Below are 27,386 nucleotides of genomic sequence, written 5' to 3' on the forward strand. Positions count from 1 at the left end.
GCCTCTTGTGATTACAAGGCTGTCACTGACCTCCATCTTTGCAGGGTTTCTGCAAAACCTGTGTCCCATATGTCTTCTTTCTAACTTGATGGCAAATTTGTTGAAATCAAAGACTTTTATTCCTTACAGAATTTTTGAACTAGAAGGAATCTCTTATGGTAAAGAAAAATGGACCTATGTAGTAATATGACTACACTTCACTGAAGTGTAAAGACCCATACGAAGTCACTTGAAAATAGTGGCAGATCGGGCAGATGGTCCACCCAGAACTGGGCCACAATGTGCTCATTTTATAGTGGATCATTTTCTTTAAGCCTTGCCTGACTTCACAGTTTGAAGGACTGACTTTAACACCAAGTGTCTAGGTCATACCAAAAGACACCTCTTGAAACAGTGAAAATGTAAAAGCTGAACTTGAGTTCATAAACAAACTAGAAGATTAATGAACAAAAAAAGTTTCTATAACTGGAAGAAAAGTCACCCGTGAGCATCAGAGTACTTATTTCTGTATTTCTAATACTGTATCAGTACCTAATACTGTATTTCCAGTATCAGGATTGGAATGTGCTGCTAGGCCAAGTATGAGGACTTTTACTTTGTTTTTGTGGGGGAAGATGCAAGGGCAAATCAATCTGAAGACCATGTGAAGGCAGAAAGCACAATGAATCGTTTCCAGATTGTAAATAATTTTATGTGAAGCTAATTGGATTTACTCTCTTACCTCATGAATAATAAACATTTTCAGAGTCTTTACAAGTGTTTTAGCCAATTGCATGTTTTCCTTCTTATGGTCTACGTGCCTGATTTCTGTTCTGATTCAGTACTGACTTATGTTCAGGCTGAAAGACAGAAGTTTCATTTGGTTCCCATGTAAAATTATGGATTGAGTCATTTAAACACAGATTGGATGGCTTGGCAAATAGACATTGGAGCTTTAGTTATTAAATTAAAAAAATTTTAATGTTTATTTTATTTTTGAGAAAGAGAGAGAGAGAGAGAGAGACTGCGAGTGGGGGAGGGACAGAGAAAGAGGGAGACACAGAATCTGAAACAGGCTCCAGGCTCTGAGCTGTCAGCACAGAGCATGACAGGGGCTCAAACTCATGAACTGAGATCATGACCTGAGCGGAAGTCGGATGCTTAACCAACTGAGCCACCCAGGGACCCCTAGATTTAACTATTAAATTAAAGCTCTCTTGGCTGTCTGTAGCCCTGTATTTTGTGTCTGTTGAGTAGAGCGAGATGCCCATAAATAAATATATTTGAAATCTTGACAGCTGTTTGTGGTCATGTAAAATGTTGTCTGAGAATCTTTTATCAAATCATTCAGTAGATCCACATACACAGACATCTGCAGAAAATCTAATATGAGGGACTATTTATAGAAATGATCCTTTTGAAAATGCTTGCTCAGCATTGGGTGGAGGTGGTGGGAAGGCAACAGAGAGAATGCTTGGTTTCCAGCTGGTCTACCTCTAAACCATTATCGGACCCTAGACAAGTAATTTGCTTCATCTGTAATCACTTCTGAAGGTTTCACCAATTTTAGAAAACTCTACTTTTGTAAAATAGGAGATTATTTTTTCCCCTCCTTCTTATGCTTACTATGAGAGAGAAAACACTTCTACAAATGGGGACAGGAAAACTATGCATTTCTGGAGACCCCTGGAAATGTGCACCTGGAATTGGTCTGGAATCAACTGCATCATCTTTTAAAACACATATTGAATTAAGTTTCAGACCATTTGATCAAAAGCCTTTTTTTTTTTTTTTTTGCATTTTGTGACATTCCTTAAGAGCAAATTGTCATAGTCGTCCCATAGCAAAATTTTTACAAAAGAATCTGTATCCTAAGGGATTAGAGTAAGTGAGAGCTTTTCTTAGCAGTACCTGAGAACTGACTCTATTTTTCATCCTTCAGGAAGCTGCATTTGACAGCTAATGGATCTGTTTTGTTCTAAAACTACCATCTGCTCATGGAACTTTTAAAGGTTTCTATCATCACCATTATGTGTGAGATGTATAAATATATATATTCAGAATTATTCGTTTCTAAGAAAAAGGCAAAAACACAATTACACTTTGACTTCAAAGGTGTAACATTTAAACAAATGTGGCCACGTGGAAATTGTAGCAAATAAATTTGATACATCCTCCAAATCCTCACCAAGCACACATATGATATCCCTGAAAACTAAAAGAACATTTTGTTGCAACAGAATTGCAGGCAATGCTTGAGGTGATATTACTAGATAGAGCTTGCGAACAAGGGTCTGCTGATTCCAGGAGCTGCTACACAGCGGCTGTGTGCCATCTTTTCAGGGATGTGCTTCTGTGATACTGGTCTCTTTTCTAGTTAGAGGAACACTGGTACTACCATGGTACCTGCTGGCATTTGAATCCCAGGTTCTGATTCAACTCCATGCCTTAACCTACCCAACTTGTTTGTCTACCTTTTCTTCAACCCCGTGATCCAACTACATCCCTGATAATGGCAATGCTAGTTTGAACTGGGTTTTTGTCATCTTAAACCAAAAAAAGATGCCTGACTGATGTATAAAATGTCAAAATAGGGGTGTCTGGTTCAGTCGGTTGAGCATCCGACTTTGGCTCGGGTCATGATCTCGCTGTTCATGAGTTCGATCCCTGCCTTCACCTGGGGAACTATGGGTGGTCAGCAGTAAGGAGGTGTGGGCCGCAGCGAGGATACATTCTATTGTTCTTCAGGGAAGTTGGATTACGAACAATGCGTGATACAACTTTAAAGCAGGACTGCACCGCTGAAAAGAGAATTGGTTTTCCTCTTTCCGTAAGCCTACAGAGTCCTGTCTGGTGGGAGAGGAGCTTAGGGAAACAGCTGGGCAACAGGCGCCACAGACAAGAAGATATGGGCTGAGCCAGAGGAGTTAAAGGAAAGCCTCAGTGTGTGCAGGCCTGGGCATTGCTGCTGGAATTGGAATCGAAGGGGGCCCGCAGGGCGATGATGATGGGGAGCATTCCAGAAGAAGCCTTGGCCTGTAGAAAGGCAGAGAAGAGAGTGGGCCTAGCATAGTGGACTGAGGGTGGTCAGAGGTGGGGCCGTCCTACCCAGGAGAGAGGGTTGATAAACCAGGAAGCATCGGATTAGGAATTTAATGTAGGAAGCAGGTGATGTAGGATTTGAATTCGACAGAGGCTTTACCACAGGTTCACAAACGGGAGTAGGGTGATGATCGGCATTCGATTTATGTCAGATTGTTCTCCAGGCTTTATGTGGGAAATCTGAGGGAGTAGAAGAAGGTCAATGGCAAAGCCCCAGACAGCACATCGTTGACGAAAGGGACAGGTCCAAAGGACACCAAGTGATGACTGTCTGTTAGGGAAGAAGAGGTGAGGAGGGAGGGGCTGAAGAGGATTCCAAGCTTCCAGCCCCAGGAACTGACTGGAGGGCACCATTTGAAGTGGGTGCCCTTTGAAGATGGGACCAGGGGAGGGGGAGAAGGGGAAACAACACTGGATCTTCAAGAAGACAGAAGTGATGCTTAGAAACTTGGTGGTTCTTCCAAGATGAGAATTCCAAAAAGAAAACAAGATTTTTTTTTTTTCACTCAGTGACAATTAGATGGAACCACTGGACACTAAGAGGATCAGTTTGATCTGGATTCATTCCAAAGACATCTCAACTCCTCAACACAGGTAACTCATTAAGGGAACCCTCCTATAGATTTTATTTACTGCCAAGAGATTTGTATGGATATTATTTTTACTCTTGTTCATTCTTCAGGACTGGGATGTTTGAAAAATTAAACAAATGATGAATAATAATTAATGGGAATAATTGTGCAAGTAAGACCTGAGCTAAATTCTTTCTATAATATATTCTCATAATCTCAAGAAACCATTCTAAGTTTTAGGCAGGGGAGACAAATGTGAAGTCCTAGTGTTTGGTTTTCATAAGTGCAGAGTTAATTATGAGCATAGGTATGATACTCCAGAAACCCTCCTGCCCGCTGCCCTCAAGTATTTGAATGGGAGCAGCCATGTTGTGTATCATTTGACCTAGCCCTCCAGCGCCCAAACCCCTATCCCCATCACAGCCAATGGGAACCGGGTCAAGGAGCTGACACAAGGTCAGCCAAATCCATGGCCAGAAATCCAGAAGGTTTGGAAAAACAAAACAAAACAAAACAAACACTCCACCCAGAGATGATGGTGATTAAGTAAACCAATCAGATTGTTTCTCTTGGTAATTTCCCTCTTTAGAAACTCAAAGAGCCCCACCTAGAACAGTAATATCTCCCTCACTCTAAAGTTCACGTGTACCTTTCTGTTTTCTGCTGCCAGTGAGCCAGAAGCTCCTATACTTACTTGACCTACTAACGAAGTCAGATCCCTAGACCAGCATCACCAGCACTTTCACTGGTGTTGAATGGAGGAGCCTCACCAGAGCCTGACAACTAGAGCCCGGAGCCAGATTTGAGGAGCTCTTACCACCCTCTCCACCACACCCAATACAGTTGCCGGCTTCAGGGGCATGTCAAAGAGATGACCAGGACATCTCACCACCCATTACCAAGGTGTATTTAAGAGCACTGGCCACACCCTTTCTCTCCTGGGTGTTCTCCTATCGGTCCCCCATCAGGGGTGTGCCGTCGTCCTGAGGGTCACCAAGGAGAAAGGCTCTGATATATCTAGTTCAAAAGAGGAATGCACGATTGTCCTGTGGCCTTTTTATGTAGGAGTATAAAGGGGCCTGCTGCCATCGGCCAATCACCTGAGAAGCAACTTCTCTGACTGATCGGTCCACATACAGCTCTTTCCAATTATCACAGGTATAATTTATGGGTCTTGCTGTCAGGTCAGAGCAATCAGCTTTTCCCTCAAAAAGCAGAAAACCCTGAATGGTCACCATTTGTCTAGCTTTTCAGCCATTAGAAAATCTATTTCAACTATCTTCACAGGCTTGATGGGTGATTTGCCTGGTTTGCACTAAATGGCAGGTCTCTGATGCCGCGGTATTAAAAAAAGAAACCCTTCATCCAGCCCACTGGGATTGCAAAGTGTCTTTCTTGATTCAGATGTTTGCCTTTCTACAATTGCAATCAGTCTTTGTGTGCTATGTGGTTGTGACAGTTACACGATGGAATCCCTGCCGAGCTGCTCCGAGATTTGTCAGGAAACAGGCTTCACACAGACACTATTTCGTTGACCAGGGCGAGCTTCTGAAATTTCAAAGGACAAGCCATACCTGTCTCAGTGACCAAATTATTAAGAGTATGGAATGCAAATCAAAACCCCAATGAGATACTGCTCTGCACCCATTACGGTGGCTATTTTAAAAAAAGAAAATAAAAAAAATAACAAGTGTTGGCAATGGTAGCGGGAAATTGGAACCCCCGTTTATTGCCGGTGGGGTTGTGAAATGGTTCAGCCAATGTGGAAAATAGTTTGGGAGTTCCTCAGAAAGTTAAACATAGAGTTACCGTGCAATCTGTAGCTCCGCCCATAGGTACATACTGAAAAAAAATTGAAAGCAGGGACTCAGACAGCTATTTCTATTTTTTTTAATGTTTATTTATTTTTGAGAGAGAGACAGATCATGAGTGGGGGAGGGGCAGAGAGAGGCGGAAACACAGAATCCAAAGCAGGCTCTAGGCTCCGAGCTGTCAGCACAGAACGAGACATGGGCTCGAACCCACGAGCTGTAAGATCATGACCGGAGCCGAAGTCCGCCGCTCAACCAACTGAGCCACCCAGACAGCTATTTCTGCACCAGTGTTCCCAGCAGCCTTATTCACAACTGTTAAAAGGTGGGACAGGGGCGCCTGGGTGGCGCAGTCGGTTAAGCGTCCGACTTCAGCCAGGTCACGATCTCGCGGTCCGTGAGTTCGAGCCCCGCGTCAGGCTCTGGGCTGATGGCTCAGAGCCTGGAGCCTGTTTCCGATTCTGTGTCTCCCTCTCTCTCTGCCCCTCCCCCGTTCAGGCTCTGTCTCTCTCTGTCCCAAAAATAAATAAACGTTGAAAAAAAAATAAATAAATAAATAAAAGGTGGGACAACCCATGTCCATTGAGAGACGAGTGGTAGTCTCAACACCCAGTGGACTGTTGTTCAGCCTTAAAAAGGAATGAAATTCTGGCACATGCTCCAATGTGGAATCTTGAAAACTTTATGGGAAGTGACATGAGCCAGTCACAGAACGGGGAGTGTTATAGGAGTCCACTTCTGTGAAGCACCTAGAATAGGTACATTTAAAGACAGAACATAGAATAGAGGGTATCAGACGCTGAATGGAATGATGAGTGGGGACTTACTGTTTAATAGGTATAGGGTTCGGGATGATGAAGACGCTTTGGAAATGGACAGCGGTGGTGGCTGTGTACCATTGTGAATGTACTTGATGCCATTGAATTATAACGCTTAACAATGGATAACATGGTGAAAGAAAGGTACATGTCTTCTGTTCAGTTCCCTGCTGAGGGCAGCCCGATTCCATACACCATCTTCTGCTCAGGGTTTGTGAAAGAAGCCACACCCCGGGTGTCACCTTGTCACAGAGAAGACTAGAAGCTCTGACTCTGGGAGGCAGGTTTCACTGGACAATTCCGGCTGGCTTGCAGCCGCCTTGTTAATATTCTCCACAATTCCAAATGTCTTCTTAGATTTTTTCAAGTTCAATCAAATACATGTCCGTGTATTTGCCTGCCTTTCTGGGCAAGCAAGTTCTGCTGGGGAATGTGCCTTCCCCTCTCCCTGAGAAACCCTTTTAACATGAATAAAACATGGGCCTGAGCAATTCAGCCTTCCCAGCTGGTTCTCACCAGCTTAGAGTATGTCTTTTGTTCCCTTCTACCCTTGACAAGCATGATGGCTTTGCTCTCATGCTGACTTCTATTACTGTGAAGTTGAGGATAACAGGCCTTCCCTCGGTCCCTTCTAATATAGACTCTGGTCATTCACAATGCCATGCTGCCCAGGACCACACGTGTGTCCTTATATTGTCCTACCTGCACACAGATAGCCCTTCACAATTGCACTGCAAAATTCGAGAAGGGATAGCCAGACAGCCCTGGGATGCATCCCCTCAGGGATGAACGTGAACAGGGAAACGTGAACCCCTGTTTCCACATCTGGCTGCATGAGATCCACAGTCTCGGAGGATGATGCTTTGAAACTCAGCTCAGGCTGTGGTTTCTGCAATCAACAAACACCTGTACAGTGTAGCTCTTTTGACTGAATCAAGGCATTGGCATTCTATCTCTAGAAAGAAGGAACTCTTGTCAGATTTCTGGGTAGGCACCCAGTGCTCCAAAAGTCCTGTTTGAACCATATTTATAAATTGGAAGTGAAACCACGTATGCCCCAGGAAGCATCAGGCTAACTCCATTTGTCATCTCGGTCGAGAAGATTCAGAACAAATGGCAGTGCTTGGGACAAAGTGTTATAATGAGGATACAGTGGTGGCAGCCTGTGGAGAACAGAGCACACACATGGGCATGACAGCTTCGTTGTTTTTTACCCCAGTTCTTCCAAGGGACTTGCTTCCCCCCGAGCATGCGTTAGTAAAGCAAAACACAACTGCCCCGATTTTTGACTACCTTCCCCCACCTCCTACCCACTTCCGATTTTTCCACTGGGCTGCTCCATAATCTGATGGCGTGATTCTGACAGGCTGGCATCTGTCAGTGCTTGGTGTTTGGCATTTCTGACATGACACTGGCTTCATTTTATGCGAGGGTTTTCTTCCAATCTAGAATGAATATAAGTTCCTGGAGGGGGTTAGGTGTACCGCTTCGCTTCAAAAATGCAACAAAGTCGTAGCAAGCCTTGGGTACTCTGTCTCCTTGGCTGGCCATCAGCTCAATTATTACATAGAAACTACCCAGTGTCATCGGTACTGACAGGAATGTGAAATCAATTAGGCCATTCCAGGGAGTTGAGACAAAGCTGTGTGAAATGACACCGGACTAACAGGTCTAATGAGAAGAGCATGTTGTTCTTCAAGAATCCTACTAAAAACATATTGAAGGCAACATGTAACAGAGTCTGTCACATGTGGGCTTTTTTCATAGCATTGCATTAGGTCCTCCATTTCCAAAGCACATTTATTTCCTTCAGAGATTAGGACAACCCTAACCCATTCCATTCTGGATTCCAAGAACTTTCTCCCCAGGGAAGAATATGGTGGTGCCTCGAAGTCTACACAGAGTTCCCGTTTGTGCAGCCAGAATTTGAATAAAGTCATTAGAGCCTTTAAGAGCTAGTTTGAGGTGAGAAATGGAAAGGAGTGGGGCGGGGGGTGGGGGTGGGAGGGTCTGTCTTCCAAGCAAGTTTTTGCTTTGCCTCACATATGAGAAGCATCATGTGTTGGGATGTGATGGATACAGTAAAGGGAATGGTCGGCATGCCGTGGGTAACACATGCTCTATGACCTTCCTCCTCCACAACCCTGCTCAGAGGATTCCAACACCCCTTTTGGATTCCTCATCCATGTGGGGATCGCTGGCAGCTGGAGGTGAGCACACAGCTGCGGATATTGTCTTTCCCTGGCAACCGTTGCCGTGGGTTGTTTGGGCAGATGCAGAGCCATATACACACCAGAGCTACCCCTGCCATGACCCACTCATACGTGAAGAGAAAGATTGTCCACCTGGGAATGTAGGAAAAGCCAGGCGCCGATAGCCAGGCTGACTCCTCTGGATATTTAGGCCGGAGAATTTGGCCCCAGATACATCAGAGTATTTCATCTTGAAATCACTGGAAGTTTCAGTGGGCTTATAATATGGTTGCCTTACTTCCACCTTGGCCGGTTGCCTGCTTGGCGCCCTCCCGTCCAATTTGGAAGAAAGGGGTGAAAGGCGGTGAAGTAATGTCCCAGCCACAGGTACGACATGTGTTAATATCCAAAGGAAGAGTCATGTAAATGCATCCTGCTCGTGTAGGCTTCAGAGGATATACTTGGTTTAGTATCAGATGGCTATTTTGTCCACAGTATTTTTGTCAAGATTTCTAACACATTTATTCATCCTCTCGTCACTGGGCCAAAACTGGTCTTCTAAATCCTAAAAGCTAGTTCTTTTACTGCCCTATACACACTTACACACACACACACAGAGCCATATGCTCAGATTAAGCTCGGAGACTTCACATTTTACATTAAGTAAGAGTCCTTTTATTAAAGTGTTCTCTTGGAATCCTGTGATATCTGGGCTCCCTGGAAAAATGAAGGTACTCTAAATATCCTGCTTTACACATTATCTTAACTAAATTCTTTATGATATTTCAATAGCTTTAAGGACTTCTTTTTTTATGGAAGTTTATTTATTTATTTTGAGAGAGAGAGAGGGAGCACGCAAGCAGCAGATGGGCAGACAGAGAGGGAGACAGAGAATGCTAGGAAGGCTCCGTGCTGTCAGCACAGAGCCTAAACTTGGGGTTCAATCTTACGAACTGTGAGATCATGACCTGAGCCAAAATCAAGAGTCAGGTGCTTAACGGGCTGAGCCAGCCAGGCACCCCACTTTGAGGACGTCTAACCTTAAAACACACATGCTCTCTGCAATACCACTTTCTCGTCTGGAGAGAAGGGAGGAAGGAAAGAAATACCAATCTGGCTTTCCATCCAAAAGGCTAAGTGGAACAGTCTTTCTTAAAATTTGTTAATCATCTAGTATCTCTGTAACATTTTTCCTATAAAAAGCAAATGAATTTAGAAATAGTTTCCTCCCTTGGCTCTCAACAAATGAAGGAGCTGTGCTCATAAGTTATATTTAGTGGCCAGAAACTGACGATACTAATAGCTGTCATTTGCAGAGTGCTACGATGTGCCAGGTGCTCTGTGTTTCTCTCATTCATTCTCCTGTGAACCCGATGAAGAGGGCAGCATGAGACCAGCTAACATTTATGGAACGTTGACTCTGTACTGAGGACGCTCACTAAATACCTCATTTAATCCTCATAGCAAGACCGTGCTCTGATATCGCATAAAGAAACTGAGGCTCAGAGAACTGATTTCCCTAAAGGTGCACAATTCATAAACAGCAACATGTGCATCCAACCCAAGTCTGTCTGACTCTGGAGCCCAAGTATTTCCTCCTTCAGGTTTTGGTACCTCCTGACAAGCAGGGGAATTGGGAGGCACCTTTACTGGGAATGCATTCAGCTCCCCCAGGGGGGCAGCCGGTCCTTTTGCAGTTAATGAGACCTACAGAGCCAGCCAAGAGGTGGTACCGGGAGACGGTGAGTAGTAGCAGGTTAATATCAGGCCAGGTCACAAGCTGTGGCTCGCAAACTTTGGTGCTCATTAGAATCAGGGAACTTGTTTTAAGGCAGGTTTCTGGGCCCCGCCTCTATGTTCCTGGCCAATGACAGCTAACCACCTGTTCTTTTCCAAATGGCCCATAACTTCACCAATTCATACTTCAACAGATTCGGACGATGACATTTCTAAGCTTAGTGGTTTATGTTGTGAATGGCAGTCGTCATCAGGTATCTGGCCATTAAGAAACTCACAATGTGGGGTGATGAAGGAGGCCTTCGTGCACATAGGAAGGCTGCAGAAGGCACGCACTTATTTGGAGATGTTAGTAGAAATAGTGTCTGCCATAGCAAGGAGTACAAAGCATAGCACGTAACCTGGAAAATGGGAGTGTTAAATAAATAGACGTAACTCAGCAGCGGGAGTTAGCTGTGAACTAAAGAGGTTTCATGGCACCCGCCTTTCTGCGAAAGAAGAGAGCATTCTGTCTTCCCAAAGAAAGATATATTGGTGTCTGCGGGGATCCTTCTTACTGTCTTTATATTAGCGTTTCAAATCTGCCTCTAAGAAAATCTACCTGTCTTCTAACTTTTAATTTTTTTTTTTTTAACGTTTATTTATTTTTGGGACAGAGAGAGACAGAGCATGAACGGGGGAGGGGCAGAGAGAGAGGGAGACACAGAATCGGAAACAGGCTCCAGGCTCTGAGCCACCAGCCCAGAGCCTGACGCGGGGCTCGAACTCCCGGACCGCGAGATCGTGACCTGGCTGAAGTCGGATGCTTAACCGACTGCGCCACCCAGGCGCCCCTAACTTTTTAAAATATTCTTTTAAAATTTTGTTATTTACTTTTAGAGAGAGAGGGCCAGAGAGAATCCCAAGCAGGCTCTGCACCACCAGCACAGAGCCCGATGTGGGGCTCGAACTCACAAACCATGAGATCATGACCTGAGCCAAAATGAAGCGTCAGCCACTCAACCAACTGAGCCACCCAGGTTGTCCTGTCTTTTAACATTTAAATACATTCCTTTAAACGTAGTTACGAAGACCCTACGATTTTACATCAAATGACTGAAAATCAGACTTACCATCCTGCAACCACTTCAACATTATTTTGTCCTCACGTTCTTCGGTCTGCCAACATTCCCATTCCCCCCGTGTTAGTGCCCTGTTCATACTACAGTTCATTAGGACAGCTAAATAAATAAATAAATAAATAAATAAATAAATAAATAAATAAAACGGAACAATTTACTGAGGGGTAGCCGTGAAGAATTCATAACTAGGAGTGTTCTTCTACATTTTAAATGAATCCTTCAACATACAAAATCCATCATAACCTCACAAGTAGGCGTGCCTACTGGTAAACAGGTGGCCCCCGATACAATAAGCAGGTGGCCCTTGACCACGGATAAGGCAGTGCTCTCTGGAAAGGATAGTCGTTGTGTTTATGAATATCATCTGTTCCAAGAATGTATAATATTATAGCTCCAGTGTATGCTGTATAGAGAAGGGGGGAGAATAGGACTGGATTTAATACTACATCTGTGACTGGTTAGTTATGGTAACCTTCAGGTATTTGGTGGTTTCAGCTAAAGGTCTGATGCACATTCCAGGCATCAAGAACTATAGGGAAGACTATAAAAATGTTTAGACAAAGAATGAATACATTCACTAGTTTGAGAAAACTAGAAAGTACATGCAGTTCCTGCCGTCTCGAGAAAGGCACTCAGTTCAGCCTCTCACCAAGAAAATGTGCTCCTGGTCCCCATGCAGGAGAGGCCCCAGTGACACTTGCAGGAATGGAGAGTCTTGCGGGGCCTTATCAGCAAAGACTGGGGAAAAATGAACCCGGTTATCAGGGGAGGGTGGGTTACAAAAGAAACACGGCAGTAACTATTCTGGAACTTGCTAACCAATGTTCTAGCCAAATGAGACGCTGGGCTACTTTTTAACTACTGTTGATGTAAGGCTGGCTTCCGCCAATTTATTTTCTTTTCCCTGAATTATGTTTCATGTCTGTTTGTTGCCTTCCTACAAACTACTGATTATTGCCTTTGCCCTCTCTTATTTGCATGTTGTATATTGCCTGCTTTTAGAAAATTTAATTTCTGTTGGATTACACCAAAGACACAAATAGCATGCAATCTGCCTGATCTCTATGTCACCCAGGTATTTGAAAGGCTCATCAACAGAGTTTGAGGAGAGTAAGCTGTTTTTAAGACAGAACACGGAAAAAGCAAAAGCAAAACTCCAAACAGATTTAACACAGACAGAAATAATTCAAGAAAACCTAGCCCTTTTCTCAAAGTGCTGGCCAGCCATTTTTCCCGTGGTAACCCTTAGCCCTCACCTAAGTGTTTTGACCCCATTCGTATGGCGAGGATTTACAACTTTGTATTTGCACAGTGCGAGTTTAAATGATCACTCCTCATTTCCGAGGTACTCACCAATTCAATTCAACAGATAGCTGTTTCATCTAGCTGCCAAAGGTATGGTGCTCGGTTGTGGTAAACAGCGGGAGTGATTTGTACCTGGGTCTTAATTTATAAAGGTGACTGAGTGACAACCTGAAGATGTAAGTACCATTGGAAGAAAAGTTCCCGGGCACCTAGGTGGCTCAGTCGGTTGAGCATCCGACTTCGGCTCAGGTCATGATCTCGTGGTTCGTGAGTTCAAGCCCCACATTGGGCTCTCTGCTGTCAGCTCCAGAGCCTACTTTGGGTCCTCTGTCTCCCTCTCTCTCTCTGACCAACCTCCCCCCACCCCCACCACTCACATGCATGCTCTCTGAAAACAAATGAAAGAAAAGTTTCAAGTCACTCACTGTTCCCCTAGAAACAGGCATGGCACGCCATGCTGGACCACAGGGGGAAGCACCAGTGTCCATCAGGAGGCAGAAAGAAGCAAGAGAAAAGCACAGACCACAGCCTTTACTGAGGTCTCTGTGCAAAAGGCAAGGCAGGGCTGGGGAATCAGCGGAGGGTCCGCTGGTTTGAATAACTCTAGTAGGTTTTGAGGCAGATGGAGAGGATAGGGGCTGACTGGGACGATTAGGTCAGGGAAGACACTGACTTGGTGTGTGACAGGTAGATAAGGAGGTGGTTTAGAGGATGGGCTCTACATCACCAGGGGGTTGTAAACAACCATGGCCATCAGGTTGGCCCTGTACTGTGATTGATAGATGCCAAATAGACAAGCAGAAGGGTGAAGAAAACACGGTTAGGATGGGGATGATCCTAGTGGAAGGGGACAATCCCTTCCACTAGGAACTCAGAATCTAGTAGCTGAACTAAACACATGGGTTGATGAAGCAAATGCAAGGCATGCCACGATCAATGCTGTACCAAGAGCTTAAACAAGATGCTAGAGAAGTTTCACAGAGACGAACAAGCAAGCTTGTTCAAGCAAGACATAGAAAGCTTTCTTATATGGGAGATTTCCGATATCTTCAACACTCAACTAGGAGCACTTCTTCAAAATCAGAGCACCCTGGTAACAAATGCTGCCCTTATGTACATGAAAGACAAGTCAAGACCCAGCAAGTACCTGGCACATAAGAAATATTAAATGAGGGCGCCTGGGTGGCTCAGTCAGGTTTAGCATCCAACTCTTGATTTCGGCTCAGGTCATGATCTTGCCGTTTGTGACTTCGAGGCACGTGTTGGGCTCTGTGCTGATGGTGCTTGGGATTCTCTCTCTCCCTCTCTCTCTGCCCTTCCTGCATGCTCTCTCGCTCTCAAATTAAACAAATAAACTAAAAAAAAAAAAAAAAAAAAGAAAAGAAAAGAAAAGAAAAGAAAAGAAAAGAAAAGAAAAGAAAAGAAACATTAAATGAAAGGTAGTTCACACCTCTCCCTCCCAAGTCGGTGTCCTTTTGTGTTGCTAGCCATTGCCAACTTAATAAGAGGCCAATATGTCATTCTCTCCCCCAACGGAAGCATTGCATTTTTTTTCAATGAATGTTGGTAACCAACTTGTATCCTTTTTGTTCACATAGTTCCCATTTTTTAATAAGAAGTCATGTGGGTTTTTTTAATGTTTATTTATTTATTTATTTTTTCAACGTTTCTTTTTATTTTTGGGACAGAGAGAGACAGAGCATGAACGGGGGAGGGGCAGAGAGAGAGGGAGACACAGAATCGGAAACAGGCTCCAGGCTCTGAGCCATCAGCCCAGAGCCTGACGCGGGGCTCGAACTCACAGACCGCGAGATCGTGACCTGGCTGAAGTCGGACGCTTAACCGACTGCGCCACCCAGGCGCCCCTAATGTTTATTTATTTTTGAGAGAGAGACAGAGAATGAGTGGGCGAGGAGCAGAGAGAGAGAGGGAGACACAGAATCTGAAGGAGGCTCCAGGCTCTGAGCTGTCAGCACAGAGCCTGACGCGGGGCTTGAGCTCACGGACCATGAGATCCTGACCTGAGCCGAAGTGGGACGCTTAACCGACTGAGCCACCCAGGTGCCCCAAGAAGTTGTATGGGTTAAAGAAAATGCTAGAGTTGTTTTTAGTTGATCCCTGATTAGCTAGTATTTAATGGCAAGAGAGGCGGCTCAGGGCTGCCCATGTCTGGACCAGTCTGATGTCGGCCACATCACTGTCTTTTTGAAGTCACGTGTGCATCTCCCTTCTACCAGTGGGATCCCAGCCAGCCACTGTCACTCCCTGGAGGACAGGAAAACAAGGTTTCCTTAATGAATCTGGGAAAGAATCGCAGACTGCAGGCAGGGGGATGCTTGGAATGTTCTGTCAACCACTAGTAAACAGAACCCTTTGCTAGGGTGGCGACAGGGCTTGGGAGAGAGGCAGAGCTAGGCTGTTTCCCATTAATGTGTAGCCTCATGGAGGAAAAAAGCCAACAAAGAGATAGCAAATGATTAAAAATGATTTTTCTTATGCAATAACCATGCAGATTCATTCTCCTTAGAGTGAAGGTATATGATTAAAAATATTTGTTATTCTTCTCTTAATCCCCAGGATTGTCAATTTTCTGTCTGGATTGATGCCAAATCTTCTAAGTCAACAGTTAACAAACAACTATTGCATTTTATTCACAGGGGGCATCGCTGTACCATTCCTCACCATCATACAATGATGTTGATGATTACTGTATTTTGTTTTTTTTTAATTTTTTTTTAAATGTTTTTATTTATTTTTGAAGGAGAGAGAGAGCATGAGCCAGGGAGGAGCAGAGAGAGAGGGAGACATAGAATTTGAAGCAGTCTCCAGGCTCTGAGCTGCCAGTACAGAGCCCGACGCGGGGCTCGAACTCACGAACCGTGAGATCATGACCTGAGCCGTGCCTATCATTCTGTTAGGTTTTGGCACACTCTTTCTATTTCTTGTGCTCTATTCTTGCTTCTCAAATTTTATTTGTGTAAGAATCATCTGGACCTTTACTGGACATTCACTTTAAGAGTACAGATTCCTGGGTCCCAACTGCGGTAATTAGAAATTCTGATTGTGTCCGATGTGGATGAGGACCAGGCATTCGGCTTCCAGTCAAACCCAACATTAATCTGAAATTAGGTGGTCCATGGAACGCAGTTTGAGAAACAGATTTCCAGTTTAGGGCTAAAAATAATTATGCAGAATAGCCTCTGAATTAATATAGACCATGTCAGTATCTAAAAAAAATATAAGGTTTATTAGCACTTGTTGACATAAAACCTTTTGTGGTTTTTGTATACTTATTGTCTGACTTTTAGTACAAGCCAACGAGAAGGATTCAAGATTTTATCAAGGACATTAATCTTTAAAAAATGAGAACTGGTAGTGTTTTTCAAACTCAGAAAAACATCAAAGAATATCTAAGTCAACGAAAGGAAACCGTATATTAGGTCATCACAAAAGAGCCCTAAAGCAAGGAGGGAAGAGGGTTATTCTAGGTCCTTGAAAAGGCAAGGAGTTAAAGAAACAAGGGTTTTTTTTTTTTTTTTTTTTTTCGTTTTTTTTTCTTAAGAGGCCATTAAGCATTCTTTCTCTGGTCATCGCACATCTGCCCTGATGACTCAATAATCCAAGTTCCTTCCTGAGTCTGTGAAATCCCTTCTCCAGGACTCAGAGAAAGGCGGAGACATTTGGGCAGCCGGGGCTGGAATCTGGCTCATGTTCCCTAGCCGGTGCTGGGTTTCTAACAGCATCACGCTCAAAGTTGTTTTCAATCATATTTTATATCACATATCCCATAAGCAGCAGATAGATATTTTTGTCCTGTGTTTAAACCTCCCCGAATCAAGTAGGTAGGAACAAGTGACTGAAGTTGCACAGAAGTGGGGTGGGTGGCAATGAGGAGAAGGAACGTGACTCTTCTTACAGTCAAAATAAAACTTACACAGGTGGTTTCTGAGCGACAAAATCCTGACTTACGAAGAAATTTCCTTTCCTCTAAAATCATCACCGCCAACATATGCATACATGCGTACGTACAGCTGGCTTCTCACATATCCTGTCCACCACCTCGTGTCTATGCCCCGGTCACCAGTGTGGCAAATTGCCCAACGGATGGACCTCACCAACTTTCATCCTCATCTGGGGAAGCACCACCCTCCCCTTTGTAACTCAGACAACTACCTACTCATACTCATGTGTCTTTTCAACCTTACCTCCTTCTTCATGTTTCTATTTTCGAATCTTTTGAAAAAATCTCCCACCTTTCTCCTCGCTCTCCAGCCCCTCCACCACCTTCTATCCTCATGTTTTCATTTGCTTGTTCATTTGAAATGGCCTTAGTCATGGTTGGGAAGCAATAGAACAGGGCTGGTGACACATCAGTGCTGGAGAAAGAGGGAAGCAAAACATCTTGAAATGAGGTTGTCATGATAAAGAGCCAGTGCTCAGAAACCACAAAAATCTTTGAAATTGCACCGTCATCTTCTTCAGAATCTACAGTATCTCAATCTCATTACCTTCCTCTAATGAAATCTGCCTTTCTGCTGACACACAATTTCTTATTAAACTTTATTTAGGTATGTTTAGCCTAGTTGCTGGTATTGCTTCCGTGTTTTCTCTACTGTAACTATATAGCATTTCAGTGACATTATAAAACTTCTGCGGGGGTGACCCAGAAACCCAACAATATAACATTGTTCTAATCAGTTTTCGGGCTGAGAAATGATCTCGCAGGAATATTGAGCTCCATATGTGTCTGCATAGTGCTGGGCACGTATAGGCATTCCACAAGAAGAAGAAGAAGTTATTTCATGGATTTGACAAATTGAGGACAAATGGGAATTGTATGTCACTGAAGCACTCTGTCCCTGAAAGATGTGTTTATGGCAAGAAGCAATGTCACCACTGTGTATGATTACGATTTTCCAGAAAAGCCTCTGCGATTCATCATCTTTTTTTCTCATCTTAACTCCTCCAGCCTGGAGATGATACCCTTTGCCTCTGCCTAGACACAACCCACCTGTCCTCCAGGGTGCCCTCCCAGAATGCCTCCCCTGCCGGCTCCAGCCCACAGAACTTTCCATGGTAGGGGCTGCCACTTTCTACATTTTCACTATGTGCCAGGACTATGCTGAGTGCTCAAAAGGCCTTACTTACCTCCTTCAATTCTCATTTCCTAGGAGGTGAACACTGTCATTATCCCCATTTTGTTAGAGAGGAAATTGAAGGGCACAGAAGTAAAGTAACACATCTAGAAAGTGGCAGAAGTACCCCAAATCGGGATCCACACCTTCTTCCTTGAGCACCTGATCACGCTGTCCTGTCTGCACCGTCTCCCCGGTATGCTTGATGTGCGGTAGATAACGCACACACACACAGCATCGGATTTGATTGTTTCTCTTTTCCAGTGTGTTTAGCTCTTTTGCTCTCTTGGCCTATACACTCTTCCATAGTCAGGGTTAAGGGCAAGGGTCTTTGGCCTGATTCTGCAACTTCTGTGTGCCTCCCTGAGCCCCAGTCCTGGTAGTGAGGATCAAAAGAAAACAATCCTCGGACCGGGGTCGCTCATGGTGACAGTGCGAACAGCTTCATGTGTTAATGCTGGTCTGACACTAAATCCACGGTGTGGCTAAGAGGTTTCCTAAAAATTCTGCAGGGATTCCAGTCTGCTCTGCCATCTATGCTTGCCCCTTGGACTTGACTTAGCCAACACCCTCTCTCTCTCTCCAACTCATCAGCAAACTTGAATGCTTCATGTCTTTTCTCTACTCTCCAAAGTATAAGGACTTTTGCCCCTGAGTGGACCTGGCAGTGGTCTAATCACTGCTGCCAGGGAAACGTGGAGTGGGCTATGAATAATTGTTCATTCTGCTCTGAACTCTCCCTCTGACCTCCTCCTTACTCTTGCCTTTAGGCAAATCCTACTCCTAGCCTCAGTTTCCTCATCTATCACAAGAGAGGATAAACTAACTGGCCTCTAAGTCTCCAGCCTATAGCTAAGGCTCTTAGAGGTCTTTTTTTAAACGAGGAAATCCCAAGCACTAAGCTGTTGTCCCCGGCATTATTTACTGCTCCTCACACCTTCCATGATTGTGTTTTTCTGAAAGTGCGTGTGTATGGGTGTTTGTGTGTGTGTCTGTGTTGTATGTGTGTCTTTGTGTAAGTGTGAGTGTGTATATGTGTGTATATGTGTGTGGGTTTGCCTGTGACCGAATGAGGGTGTTTGTATGCATCTGTGTGTGACTGCATATGGGTGTGTTTATGTGCATCTTTGCGTAATTATATATGAGTGTGTGCATCTGTATACGAATATTTTTGTTCTGTGTGTATCTGTGTGTGTGTGTGTGTGGACATTCGCACAGTGTTGAAGCCGCTCAAACCTAAGTGACAGGGAAAGAGAGAGAAGGTCCAGTCACCTGTACCTCTGGGGAGACCCACCCACGCAGGGCCCACCCGAGGCGGGTGAGCTAGGCTCCCTACTCGGGTGCCGCCCTCCCGCGGAGAGAGCCAGAGCCTGGAGGCCGCCTAGCGCGCGGGGCGGGGATATGGGCGGGGCGATACCGGGCGGCGGGCGGGGATGTGGGCGGGGCGAGGCCGGGCGGTGGGCGGAGATGTAGGCGGGGCGAGGCCGGGCGGCGGGTGGGGCGGGCGGCGGCGGCTCCGGGCATGCTCCGCCGCGGCGGCTGCAAGCGGGGCGGGTCGCGCTGGTCCCCGGCCGGCCCGAGCGGCGGCGGCGGCGGCGGCGCGGGGCAGAATGAGGGAGCCGCTCGGTAAGTCCCGGTGTGTCTCGCCCCTCCTGACTCCCGCCGCCCATTTGGCCCGTTCCCACGGCGCTACGCGGGCCTCGCCCCCAGCCTCCCGCGCGCGCCCCCAACTTCTCCAGCCCGGACGTTGCTCCGGTGCGAGCCTCCCCCGGCGTTGGGGGGCGTCCGCACCCCCGCCCCGGGCGTCCCACACGGTGCCCGGCCCGGCCGCCGCGGGCCGCACGCCCGCAGCCTCGGGGTGAGGGAGCGTTCGCTTTTGCTGGGAGGGGACGTCCGCGCCCCTCAGGTGCCCAGCCCGGGTGCGGGACTCGCGGGTCCCGCGCCGAGGGCCGCGGCTGGCGTTAGCGCTCGCTCGGCCCCTTTCGCGGGGAGGGCCCGGAATGGCGGGGGTCGCTGCCTCGGCTCTCGGCGTCCTCCCCGCCGGCCCGGCTCCGGCCAGCCCGCTCTTTCGCCTGCGCGCCCCGACTTCGCGGACAGCACCCCAGGAACTGACAGCCGCTGCTCAGAGTCTCCGAGGTCCCCGGTTCCCACGGTGGCCCCCTACCCGCCCCCCCCCCCGGCAGTCCGGACCTGCCCGCGGGACGTTGGGAGCTCGTTGCCGCGCCCGGCGCTCCCTGCTCGGGTCTCCTCCCGGCCTTCCGCGCCCACCACTTTGCCGGGTCAGGACCCGGGATTAGGGCGCTAATCGCCGCTGCTTCCCAGCAACTGCCCGGGGCTGCCGGGCCTCCCCGGCTGCTGGTGGTTAAGTTGGGGGTGGAGGGGGGGAGAGAAAAGGGTGGGAGAAAGGAAAGAGCCCCGCCTGAGAGTGCTGTAAATCTCGTTAATCAGCTCGTTTATGGGATCTGGAGCCTGCCTGCCTGCGCCGGGTCTTCGCACTTGGATCTCCTGAGTACCCCCACCCCACCCCCGTCGCCATCAGTTCACCCTAGAATGCCCGGGTTTGCCTAGATGCCCTGACCGCAGTGAGGTTCAGCACCGCTCTTGGTCCTTGTCACTGGAGGTAGCAGCCCAGCCCCCTTGGGTTCCTCTGGGGTTTTGAGAAAGGAGCTGTGATTTCAGTACTGGAAAAAAGAAAAATGAGAACTCCTTGCCAGCGCGACCTGGTCATGCCCCATTCCTTGCTCATCCGTGCTCTCTAGGAGCAGAGGACTTTGGGGAATTAGCTTAGGCAGATCACCCTCCCTTTCCCCTCCCAACACACACACCCTGCCACCCTCATGGCCATCCCCAGCATCTCCTCCCTCTACCCCCATGCTCACCTCTCCCTCCCTTAGTCTAGTTGCCTGGCCTGTCTTAGGGAGACGGATGGAGTAATGTGGACCACACAATTTCAAGGGTGTGTGTGTGTGTGTGTGTGTGTGTGTTGCATCTTCAGGTCTTCCTTCTCTGGCTTTTTGTCTTTTCAGATTTGCAAAGAACAGACATCCTAGGGATTTGAGATGAGGGTTGGAAGATGGGGTGGGAGGGGTCAGGCTGCCAGAAATACTTAGACAAAAATGGCAGACTCAGTATTCAAAACTGAGTGGTCACAGGCTATGCAGGTAAAACTTCAGGAAAACAGTGCCTTGAGTCAGGCAGTTTTAGAAGTTAAGATGACTGGATTATGGCCCTTTGGCAAGGCAAGCGTGTATAGTGTTTTGGAACTCATATGCGGATTCTATTTCAGGAGAATTGTGATGGTTTTCATGTGAAATTGGGAATTTGGTAAATTCATGTGGTTTTTCATAATGCTGTGTGGGTTTGAACTTTCTATTTACCTTGCTATTAGGTGTCTAATTCTTAGCCACCAACTAAACAGGCATCCTGCAGGTCCCTAACTATTACTCTGGGGAGGCAACTTGTAGCAAACAGTTTTCACTCCCACAAGAGTGGGTGAGCAAATATTTGTTGAACAGAGGCCTTAATCTGCTGGGCCTTCCTCCTGGCAAACTTCACCCTGTGCTCCAGAGAATGGAAGGTCAGGCCCTTGGCAGGCCCAAGAGATTTAAGGGGATTGGGTGGGCGGAGAAAGCCTGTGCCAGGAAAAAAAGAAGAAAAAAAACAAACCAAAATTTTTTTGTCTTTCTACCTCCTTGGGATATAACTTAAAGTGCCCGAGTGTTCACATGCTCTGGAGGACTTGACAAGCTAATCAGAGTTAGCTAATAACGCATCTGAGTCGTCACAGACTCCAGAGGCATATGGCTTATTGTTCAATAGCTATAAAATGTAACTGGAGATTGGAGGTACGCAAGGAGAGTAAATAAGGACCAGTTTTTCATTTAAAAAAAAACACACCCAAATCTGAAAAGATCCTTGGACTATAATTTTTTTTAAATGCAGCTTAAAAATAAACTAGAAATGCTATCAGTAAAGACAGCCCAGAAGTCTGTGGTTCCGCCAAGTTCCCATTGTCCTTGTTGGAGAGTCCTGTAGTTTGGGAGGACAGTAAACACCAGTCGTGCTGTAGGAGTCCAGAATTTCTCCCTTAATGAGCTTGGCGGGATTTCACGCTAATTAATCTAGAGAGAGTTTAGAACACAGAGTGTTGCGTTGAAACAATTGTTCTGTTGTGGTTTTGATTTTGATAAGCGAAGACTATGCCTCTGAAATCCTTTAGGTCTATCGTTGATCCCATTACCGCTGTTTCTTTTTATTTATTTATTTACTTACTTTTTTGGTAACAGATGTTGTTTTTCACCTTTTGGATGGGAAGGGTTCTCTCACTCATTAAAACCTTGCTGCTGTGTTTTGTTCCAAGAGCTTACCAACTTAAGGAGTGCTGAGGGACACTTACTTGGTAAGGCCAGCAGCCTGGGGTGGGGCGGGGGGGGGGGGGGCAGATGGGTCTCCAGTACTTTGATATATCCTTTAACCACTAACAGTCATGTAAAAAATACAGGAACTGCCCTGATACTGAAACGTCAGTTATCTTGATTTAAATTTGTGGTATCTTGTTTAGAATTTGGACTATTACCTTTACTTTCTTTAAATATATTCTCCAAAAACTTTCTGTAGATAATATAGTTGGGCACAGGCAGGCTAAACTAGTAAAGATTAATTATTAGACCATGAAATTTCCTTGTAAGTTGCTGCTTGTTGGTGATCTCTCTGTAGCTTACCTATAAGCTTGTTTCTTCTGTACGTAAATGAAAGAATGAAGAGACACCAAGATACATTTCGAAGAAGAAAAAAAAAAAAAAGAGAGTGAGAAAGCAACTGCATGTATACAAAGAATAGGAGAGATAGAAACCGAACTGTTGGTGGTTATCTCTTGGCACAGTGGGGTTACTGGGAACTCTTTTTTCTTCAACACTGAATTTTGCAGCGTTTACTTCTAGAATAACTTTACATGACTTTTGCAATTAGAAAATAATTTACGAGTTTTATGAAATGATTTAAACTTTAACATTATTATAAAACCTTGGCTCTTTTGTTCTCAAGATACTTTCAAAGAAAACTAGTGTGTTCTAAGTTTAATAGACTATTCCAGGAATCTTTACATGTGGAGTTTGACATGCATGTTGGTAGTGGGATTAAATTCTAGTCTATTGTAAGTTTTATGGTTATTTTCACAAATAGCCAGAAATTCCAGAAGATTTAAAAAATCTTATCCAATTTCACTCCTTTTCTTAATGACTACTAATCTTTCAGAAATGTTAATGAGGTACTTAGAGTCTCGTAAAAAGGGGGTGGGGTCACCAAAGCAATAATTGTGTGACCCAACGTAGAAGTGAAAGAGAAGACGGGAGCGTGTGTGTGTGTGTGTGTGTGTGTGTGTGTGTGTGTGTTCACTCAGGTCTTGGGGGAAAAGACAAAAAAGAAGTTAGAAGAGATAATATTTATGAAAAAAATAAAGTGCATAACATTTGGTACTTTGTTTCCCTTGTCTCTCTCTGTTTTGGAATCAGTGCCTTAACACCGACCCAACCCAGCAAGATTAGCATTCCAGAAGTCCTTTTGATCTGAGACCCAAGTTTTCCACCTCCTTTTTTTTTTTTTTTTTTTTTGTCACCCTAAAGAAACTTAACTCAGGAATGGTTGCCATACTGAAATTATTACTTCACAGATTAAATATGCTTTTTATGTGGAGAAGATTTTAACAACGTGAGTGCCCCGACAAGAGCTGGTCATCACAGTATTGTGGTATGGTAACAACAGCGTGTGAGCACTTCACCGCGCCAGAGCTTACACTGAAACTGTTGAGTTCTTTCGTTCACTAAGATGGAAAAGAGAAATGGCAATCCTATTGTTCATAATAAAGTACATAGAAAGCAGTAAATATCCATGTGTCAGTTAGCAACATGCTTCATCCTGCTGTTAGGTCTTAGCTATTTACCTCTTGTTTAAAGAAAGTACTTTGTTATATATTAATCATAACATTAGACTGAAAAGTTGTCAGTGGAAGAAGTATTTACAGTGAACTGCCAACAACTTGAGGGACTAATTACATCTTAAATATGGAATGTCAGTGAACACAACTGAGAAGTTTTAGGTTTTCTAGAAGAGTAACAATGTCTAATCAAGACCTTTAGAATGCTGTTTTGTAATCTTGTATTCGATTTTTATAAGCAGAACATGTAACTTTAGGCTTCCTGGAAACAGGTTAAGAAACTCTGTAGCAGATAAGACCCACGTGCCATATACCAGACCCTTAGAACCTTATGTAATTTATTGCTCATTTATTTTTTTCTTCGGTGTTTCTTTTCATTGAGCCTTCCAAATACGTAATATATTTTCACAGATACATTTTCCTAATCCTACCTAAGAAACTGTTCTTAATTGTTTTTCTTTCTATCTGTCCATCTATCCATCTATCAATCAAGTAAACCCTACCCCTAACGTGGGGCTCGAACTCAACAAGCCCAGGATCAAGAGTCACATGCTCTACTGACTGAGCCAGCCAGGCACCCCTAAGTTTTTTTTTTTTTTTTTTCTGATGGTGAGATCATATCAAGTTAAAGTACATGAAAGTGTCAGCATGTGGCCATTTTTTCCTTGAAAACGGCGTTACTTCATATGGCTCTACCAAATGCATTTCATGACAGGTCACTGTAAAATACAGTAAAATATAAATAAGAACATTTAAAAAAAAAGCAAACCAGAATAAAACACCACTGTTGACATTTTGATATGTTTCCTTTTGGTGATTTTTCTCCTGTGTGTGTGTGTGTGTGTGTGTGTGTGTGTGTGTGTGTGTGAAATTGCTATTGCACTGAATGTAGGGTTTGTATCCTATTTTTCTGTTTAACGTGGTACCATGAGCATTTCCCTGTGCCATTGTATATCTGAAAACATAATTTTATACATGTGTGTACATATTCTAGTCTACTGTGTGGATGCATCAGGGTTTTGTTTTGTTTTTTTAACCACATCTCAAGTGGACATTTATTTGGTCTAATTTTTTTGTCATCATAATTGAAACTTGGGTAAGTCTCTTTATAGAAGACTTTGTGGGTATCTCTGATTATTTCATTAGGATGGATCCCAGGAAATGAGATTATTAGAGTTTCAGGGTTTTGAAGATTTTACAACATATCACTTTTAAGAAAGGAAATACCCATTTACACACAGATACTTCCCCCCTCCCCATTCATACGCCCCCACAAATAGGAGAACCCTTACAGCTTACCATGCCCGTGCCAACAAATACTGCCTTCTGGAAACTTCGATAATTTGACCAGTGAATAATGGCATTTGGGTTTAATTTACGTATCTTTGATTACTGGTGAGAGTGATCATTTGTTTTACATTAAAAAAAATTTTTTTTTACATTTATTTATTTTTGATAGAGACAGAGCACAAGTGGGGGAGGGGCAGAGAGAGAGAGAAGGAGACACAGAATCCAAAGCAGGCTCCAGGCTCCGAGCTGTCAGCACAGAGCCCGACGCAGGGCTCGAACTCACAAGCCGTGAGATCATGACCTGAGCCGAAGTCGGACACTTAACCGACTGAGCCACCCAGGTGTCCCAATTTGTTTTACATTTTTAATTGGGTATTTGTCTTTTTCCTTTATTTTCAGTGCATGTTCTAGGCAAATTTTAAAAGGAAGAAGAGTTTTGGTTGATCTCATGAGCTTATTAATAGTTTTATTTCATTGTCGTGGGGAGCCTTACAACTGTAAATACGAGAACAAAAACTATTTTTATTTTTAAGGCTGTAGAGGGAGGAGGAATTGGTACCTGTTATGAAATAACATCCATTTGCCAACGTCTGCCCTGCTGATGAGCCCCTAATCGACATACTACAACCTAGACCATTGCATCTGCAAGGGAGGGTGTTGTTTGGCCTTGTGTCTTTATGTTCTTTAGTGCAGCCCAGTGCCTAGCACATTCAGTATAAAACAAGTGTCCTGACCAACCTACGTTGGAATAAGTGTGCAACACCTGCCCTCCGGGACCCCTGGGTGGAGAGTTGCTGGATGGTGTACTCCACGGCCTCAGCCCCCACCCTCTCCTCTTCCTCTTCTTCGTGTGTGACCATTTTGCTCAGCTCTCTTGGTTGGCCTCTATGGGTGCTAATGGGGCCAAGGTCAGAGGTTCTGTCTTCATGTGACCTATTTAGCTTTGTTCCGTGTCATGGCCACAAGCTGTACCCTTTTTACTGTGGCCAGCTGATTTAGAAACACATGCTGCTCATCACAAGGGTGAATAGGCTAGAGAGACAGACAGATTTCTAGAACGAGAAGGACCCCGAAGAACCTTCAGAGAAGACCGAAGCCCAAAGATGTTCCCTTCTTTTCTGCAGTGTCTCAGGCTCAATTCAACACAACAGATACGTATTGAACAACGTGGAGAAACAGAAATTCATCCCTACAATGAAGGGGTGGACAGCTCTCTGCTTAAATGCTAATGGCTAATATTGAATAGAACTTCGAAATCTACCACAAAATAAGATTACTTTAAGTGGTCTCATTCCGGTTTTTTGGACAGGACAAATAATCTGATGAAAATCCACTCAAAAATGATTTGGAGAAAAAAATTTATGGGACTGGGTTGGTTAAATTAAAATCAAATTACCTGTCATCTTCTCCAACCGACACTTATTTCTGATTTCCGCATTTCCCTTAAATGACCATTATCTTAGTCGCCAAGTAAGACATCGCACTTGTTTTCTTGAAAATTACTTGTGTTATTCCTTTTCCCCCATCTCCTCTGCTACCAGCCTTGCACATTACAAGAGAAGAGACATAACTGCTCATCTGCACGTCTGTCTGTGTTCTAACCACTTTAGTTTGTCCACTTTCCCACCATACTGATTGTCAGGCACACTTTCCCCTGCTCGCCCAGACACTTTTGTGGTTTCTCCTTGCCCAGATGAAGCCCAAATTCTATCAGTATTGTAGATAAGAGTGACTATTTCTAGATCGATAGTTTTTCTTTTAGAATTTAGGTGGCTTTTTTTTCCTGCAGGTTACTCACTCCTCTCCCATTTACCATAGCTGTAGTTTGTCTGCTTCTCCAATTCACACAACAGGTTTCACGATAGCTCTGTAGGAGCCTGAATCCAAAAATGACCAAAGAGGGCTACTGAAGGTCACAGAGCAATGACGTGATCTATGTGTGAATGAGTCCTATTACTGGGCATTGAAAATTAATACAAACACTGCCATCGAAACCTTACAGTCAAGTGAGGCATCAGGCCTTGCAGCTGTGTGTGCGTATGTACATATGTGTGTGTGCCCTCATGTGTATTGGGAAAGAATCCTGCAGAAGAGCCATCTTAACCCAAGAGAAGAAAGGAGATGTTTTTTTCCTTTTAAGTATAGTTTTGCACTTAAAAACTTGTTTTTAATGTTTATTTATTTTTGACAGAGAAAGCGTGAGTGGGGGAGGGGCAGACAGAGGGAGACAGAGAATCTGAAACAGGCTCCAGGCTCCGAGCTGTCAGCCCAGAGCCCAACGCGGGGCTTGAACTCACAGACCGTGAGGTCATGGCCTGAGCCGAAGTCGGGCGCTCAACCGACTGAGCCGCCCAGGCGCCCCTAGTTTTGCACTTTAATGTCACCATGCCTT

The 27,386-nt window shown here is 44.9% G+C and overlaps 1 protein-coding gene across 2 annotated transcripts in view; it reads left to right on the top strand.

The window, feature by feature from the left end:
* The window catches only part of JCAD (junctional cadherin 5 associated), an 83,444-nt gene that overhangs the window by 21,411 nt on the left and 34,647 nt on the right, over window positions 1–27,386 (top strand). The window contains exon 2 of one of the 2 annotated variants that reach the window (XM_045466523.1): window positions 3,592–3,675. The gene's annotated coding sequence lies outside the window, so the exon portion shown is untranslated. Of the gene's footprint in view, window positions 1–3,591; window positions 3,676–19,284; window positions 19,399–27,386 lie in introns of those variants that run through there. The other variant, XM_045466522.1, reaches the window with a different exon arrangement.

The sequence above is a fragment of the Leopardus geoffroyi genome, chromosome B4 (assembly GCF_018350155.1).
Source record: "Leopardus geoffroyi isolate Oge1 chromosome B4, O.geoffroyi_Oge1_pat1.0, whole genome shotgun sequence".
In the NCBI taxonomy this organism is placed as follows: Eukaryota; Metazoa; Chordata; class Mammalia; order Carnivora; family Felidae; genus Leopardus; species Leopardus geoffroyi.